This window comes from Pongo abelii, chromosome 6 (genome assembly GCF_028885655.2).
Source record: "Pongo abelii isolate AG06213 chromosome 6, NHGRI_mPonAbe1-v2.0_pri, whole genome shotgun sequence".
NCBI classification, from domain to species: Eukaryota; Metazoa; Chordata; class Mammalia; order Primates; family Hominidae; genus Pongo; species Pongo abelii.
In genome coordinates, this window is record NC_071991.2 from 45,974,752 (window position 1) to 45,980,751 (window position 6,000).

Consider the following 6,000-nt stretch of genomic DNA (forward strand, 5'->3'; position numbering starts at 1 on the left):
TGATGGCCTGTTCATAATTAATAGAATATGGTGCACATAATGAGATGTCACCGAGGCCAAGGTGTAAAAGATGTTGACTTCCACCCTGCATGTACTCTCTCAAACTCTTCTTCCTTGCCCACTCTGTTGAAGCTTCCAGGAGGTGAGCTGCCCAATGTAGAGGCCCCTGTGGTAAGGAATTGAGCACAGCCTCCAACAAAGACCCGGCAAGAAGCTGAGGCCCTCAGTCCAACAACCCATGAAGAACCGAAATCTCCCAATTACCATATGAGTGAGTGTGGAAGTGGATCCTTCCCCTGTCAAGACTTGAGATGCCTGCAACCCTGGCTGGCACAGATTGCAGCTTTTTAGAGCCACAAAACCTGAGGAACCAGCTAAACTGAGCCCAGATTCCTGACAATCAGAAACTGGGAGGTTACCAAATGTCATTTTCAGCCACAAAGTTTGGGGTAATTTGTTATCTAACAATAGATAACTAACACAAATGCATTTATAGGAAATAACAAAATAATTAAAAATTATAAGCTAAATATCCAACTGATGAAGTTATAAACAACAACAACAACAAAAAAGAAAACGAAAGAAGAGAGTAAACCAAAAGAAAGTAAAAGGAAGGAAATAATAAAGATAATGACAGACATAAGGGAGAAACAAAATCAAATAACTTGTTTTGAGTGTTTTTAACTTTTTATTTGAAATAATTTCAGACTCACAGAAAGGTTGCAAAAATATCACAGCTTCCCTATATCCTTCACCTGCTTCACCTAATGTTAACATCTTACATAACTATAGTATAATTATTGAAACCACAAAACTAACTTTTTATCTTATTTATTATTTTTTTAGATTTAGAGACAGGGTCCCATTCTGTCCTCCAGGCTGAAATTACAGTGGTGTGATCATAGCTCACTGCAGCCTGGAATTTCTGGGTTCAAGCAATCCTCCCTCATCAGCCTCCTGAGTTGCTGGGACTACAGGCATGTACTACCATGCCCAGCTGATTTTTAAAAATCATTTCTTTAGAGACAGTTGCACTGTGTTGCTCAGGCTGATCTCAAACTCACCTCAAAGCAATCCTCCCACCTCAGCCTCCCAAGTAGCTGGAATTACAGGTACAGGCCACCATGTCTGTCTTCAAAATTAACATGGATACAATACTATTACCTATAGGCATTATTGGAACTTTGCCAATTGTCTCATTCTTGTTTTTATTTCTAGCCCCAGAATTCCACATCTGATTTAACTGTTACGTTTCCTTGGCATTCTCCAACCTAAAACATTTGTCATTCTTTGTCTTTCATAAACCTGACAATTATGAAAAGTACTGATTGGTTATATTGTAGAATGTCTCTCAATTTGAATTTATTTAACATTTCTTGTATCTCAGTTTAGTTATATATTTTTGGCAAAAATTCCACAAACAAAATATGCTTTTCTCAGGGGATCATAATGGCAAGTACATTATGTCAACACATTTCATTACTGGTGATGTTAATTTTAATTACTCAGTTAAAATGATAATTGCCAGGTTTCTCTAATATAAAATTACTATTTTTATCTTGTAATTAACAAATATCTTGTGGGAGAGACTCTAAGACTATTCAAGTATTCTATTGTTATACTTTTATCCATTGATTTTAGCATTAGTTAATTCTTTTCTTTAATGTATGACTGTGATGCTTGCCAAATAGTAATTTTCTCTTCTATCATTCTTTTAATATTATATATAATATTATATAATATAATCACTATTATATATATTATATATAATCACTATTATATATAATATTATATAATATAATCACTATTATATATTATATATAATCACTATTATATATAATATTATATAATATAATCACTATTATATATAATATTATATATAATCACTATTATATATAATATTATATAATATAATCACTATTATATATAATATTATATAATATAATCACTATTATATATAATATTATGTAATATAATCACTATTATATTATATATTATGTAATATAATCACTATTATATTATATGATATTATATAATATAATCACTATTATATATATAATTAGTTATAATTATTCTGTAAGGAAGAGCTGTTCCTCTCCTGGCATATAAGAGCTGCTTAGTTGTCTTGACAAAACTAATAAAATAGACAATATTGGGTAATAATGATAATGTAACAAATGAGAAAGCACAAATAATATTGGGGATAAAAATGTGAAGAGTGTCAGAGATGCAAGAATCATAACACTTTATAACACCTTATGCCTGTGAATTTGAAAACAACTTTAAAATGCTGTTGTATAAAAATATAAACAAAATATATTTATTATTATATATTATATATAATATTTATATTATATATTTTTATATTATATTATTAAAAATATAAACAAAATATATTTAATTTGATGACATCAAATTAAATATATTAAATTAAATATATTAAAATTTGTTATATTATATATTAAATATATTGAAATAAATATATTAAATTAAATAGTGTGATATATTAGGGTATGGAAGGATTGGAAAGGAATGGGGGTGGTTTGAGCTGTATTTAAAGTGTTCAATTTATTTTGGTGCAAAAGATATTAGAAGCAAAAAATGCAATGAATTTTATTTTTCTTTTCAATTTTTCAAAGATCTAATGGTTCCATTTTCATTTCTTGCTTTTCTGTCATATTCTTTGATATTTTTGTTCCATGGAATTTATATCTTTTGAAATTCCTGAAGTTACTAGTACTGTCTAAAATTATTTTTCAAAAAATATCCTTAATCTATGTTTTGCAGCCTCTTTTCTAATTTCTTTTTTTAAAATTTTTCTTTTTTTAACTTTCATTTTAGGTTCAAGGATACATGTGCAGGCTTGTTATACAGGAAAATGCAGTTCACAGGGGTTTGTTGTACAGATTATCACATCACCTAGGTACTAAGGCTAGTTCCCAATAGTGATTTTTTTTGATCCTCTCCCTCATCCTACCATCCATCCTCCAGTAAGCCCCAGTGTCTGTTGTTCCCCTTTTTGTGTGTACGTGTTCTAAGTGAAAAAACGAAGTATTTGATTTTATGTTCCTGCATTAGTTTACTAAGGATAATGGCCTCTAGTTCCATCCATTTTTCTGCAAAGGATGTGATCTTGTTCTTTTTATTGGCTGCATAGTATTTCATGGTGTATATGTACCACATTTTCTTTATCAAGTCTACCACTGATGCTGCATAGTATTTCATAGTATATATGTACCACATTTTCTTTATCAAGTCTATCACTGATGGGCATTTAGCTTGATTCCATGTGTTTGCTATTGTGAATAGTTCTGCAACAAACATATACGAGAATGAGCATGTGTCTTTATGGTAGAAAGACTTATAATCCTTTGGATGTACACCCAGTAATGGGATTGCTGGGTTGAATGGTAGTCCTGTTTCTGGCTCTTTAAGGAGTCACCACTCTGCTTTCCACAATGATTGAAGTAATTTGCATTCCCACCAGCATTGTATACGCATTATCTTTCCTCTGCAACCTCTCCAGCATCTGTTATTTTTTCACTTTTTAATAGTAGCCATTCTGACTGGTGTGAGATGTTATTTCACTGTGGTTTTGATTTGCATTTCTCTAATGATCAGTGATATTGAGCTTTTTTAATACGCTTGTTGGTCACATGTATGTCTTCTTTAGAAAAGTGTCTGTTCATGTCCTTTGCCTACTTTTTTTTTTTTTTTTTTTGAGATGGAGTCTTGCTCTGTCGCCCAGGCTGGAGTGCAGTGGCGCCATCTCAGCTCACTGCAAGCTCCACCTCCCAGATTCATGCCATTCTCCTGCCTCAGCCTCCCAAGTAGGTGGGACTACAGGCCCCCGCCACCATGCCTGGCTAATTTTTTATGTTTTTAGTAAGACGGGGTTTCACCATGTTCGCCAGGATGGTCTCAATCTCCTGACCTCATGATCCGCCCGCCTTGGCCTCCCAAAGTGCTGGGATTACAGGCATGAGCCACCGCGCCCAGCTGCCTACTTTTTAATGGGGTTATTTTTTGTAAATTTAAGTTTTTTATAGATGCTGATATTAGACCTTGGTCAGATGCATAGTTTGCAAAAATTTTCCCCCATTTTGTAGGTTGCCTGTTTACTCTGTTGATAGTTTCTTTTGCTGTGCGGAAGCACTTTAGTTTAATTAGAATTCATTTCTCAATTTTTGCTTTAGTTGCTATTACTTTTGGCGTCTTCATCTTGAAATCTCTGCAGTTCCTATATCCAGAATGGTATTGCCTAGGTTGTCTTCCAGGGATTTTATAGTTTGGGGGCTTACATTTAGGTCTTTTATCTATCTTGAGTTGATTTTTGTATATGACATAAGGAATGGGTCCAGCTTCAATCTTCTGCATGTAGTTAGCCAGTTATCCCAGCAGCATTTATTGAATAGTCCTTTTCTGATTGCTTCTTTTTGTCAGCTTTGTCGAAGATCAGATGGTTGTAATGTGTGGCCTTATTTCTGGGTTCTCTATTCTTTTCCATTGGTCTATGTGTCTTTTTGTACCAGTATCATGCTATTCTAGTTACTGTACCCCTTTAGTACAGTTTGAAGTCGGGTAACATGATGCCTCCAGCTTTGTTCTTTTTGCTTAGGATTGCCTTGGCTATTCAGGCTCTTTTTTGGTTCCAAATGAATTTTAAAAGTTTTTTTTTTCTAGTTCTGTGAAGAATGTCATTGGTAGTTTGATAGGCATAGCACAGAATCTGTAAATTGCTTTGGGCAGTATGGCCATTTTAACGACATTGATTCTTCCTATCCATGAGCATGGAATGTTTTTTCATTTGTTTTTGCCATCTCTGATTTCTTTGACCAGTGTTTTGTTATTCTAATTATAGAAATCTTTCACCTCCTTGATTAGCTGTATTCCTAGGTATTTTATTATTTTTGCGGCAATTGTAATGGGATTGCATTCCTGATTTGGCTGTCAGCTTGGCTGTTTTTGGTGTCTAGGAATGCTAGTGATTTTTGTATGTTTATTTTTGTATCCTGAAACTTTGCTGAAGTTGTTCATCAGCCAAAGGAGCTTTTGGGCCAAGACTGTGGGGTTTTTAAAATATAGGTTCATGTCATCTACAAACAGGGATAGTTTGACTTCCTCTTTACCTATTTGGATGCTCTTTATTTCTTTCTCTTGCTTGATTGCTCTGGCCAGGACTTCCAATACTATGTTGAATAGAAGTGGTGAGAGTGGGCATTCTTGTCTTGTGCCGGCTTTCGAGGGAAATGCTTCCAGCTTTTGTCCATTCAGTATAATGTTGGCTGTGGGTTTGTTATAGATGGCTTTTATTATTTTGAAGTATATTCCTTCAACACTTAGTTTTTTGAGACGGATTATCATGAAGTCATGTTGAACTTTATCAAAAGCCTATTCTGCATCTACTAAAAAAAACCATGATTTTTGTCTTTAATTCTGCTTACGTGATGAATCATATTTATTTATTTGCATGTGTCGAACTAACCTTGCATCCCAGGGATAAAATCTACTTGGTCATAGTGGATTAGATTTGTGGACTGCGGCTGGATTCAGTTTGCAAGTATTTTGTTTAGGAATTTTGCGTCAGTGTTCATCAAGGATATTGGCCTGAAGTTTTCTTTTTTTTTTTTTTATTGTGTCTCTGCCAGATTTTGTTATCAGGATGATGCTGGCTTCATTAAATGATTGGGGAGGAGCTCCAGCTCTAGTGGTTTTTTGTATCTCAATCTCCTTCAGTTCCACTCTGATTTTGGTTATTTCTTGTCTTCTGCTACCTTTGGGGTTGGTTTGCTCTTGGTTCTCTAGTTTTTAAAATTGTGATGTTAGGTTGTTAATTTCTGATCTTTCAAATTTTTTGATGTGTGTGTTTAGTGCTATAAATTTCCCTTTTAACACTGAATTGCTTGTAAACCGATTGAATCTTTTCCTTTAAAAATGAGTGGTGTGGGCCAGGCGTGGTGGCTCATGCATGTAATCCCAGCACTTTGGGAGGCCGAGACA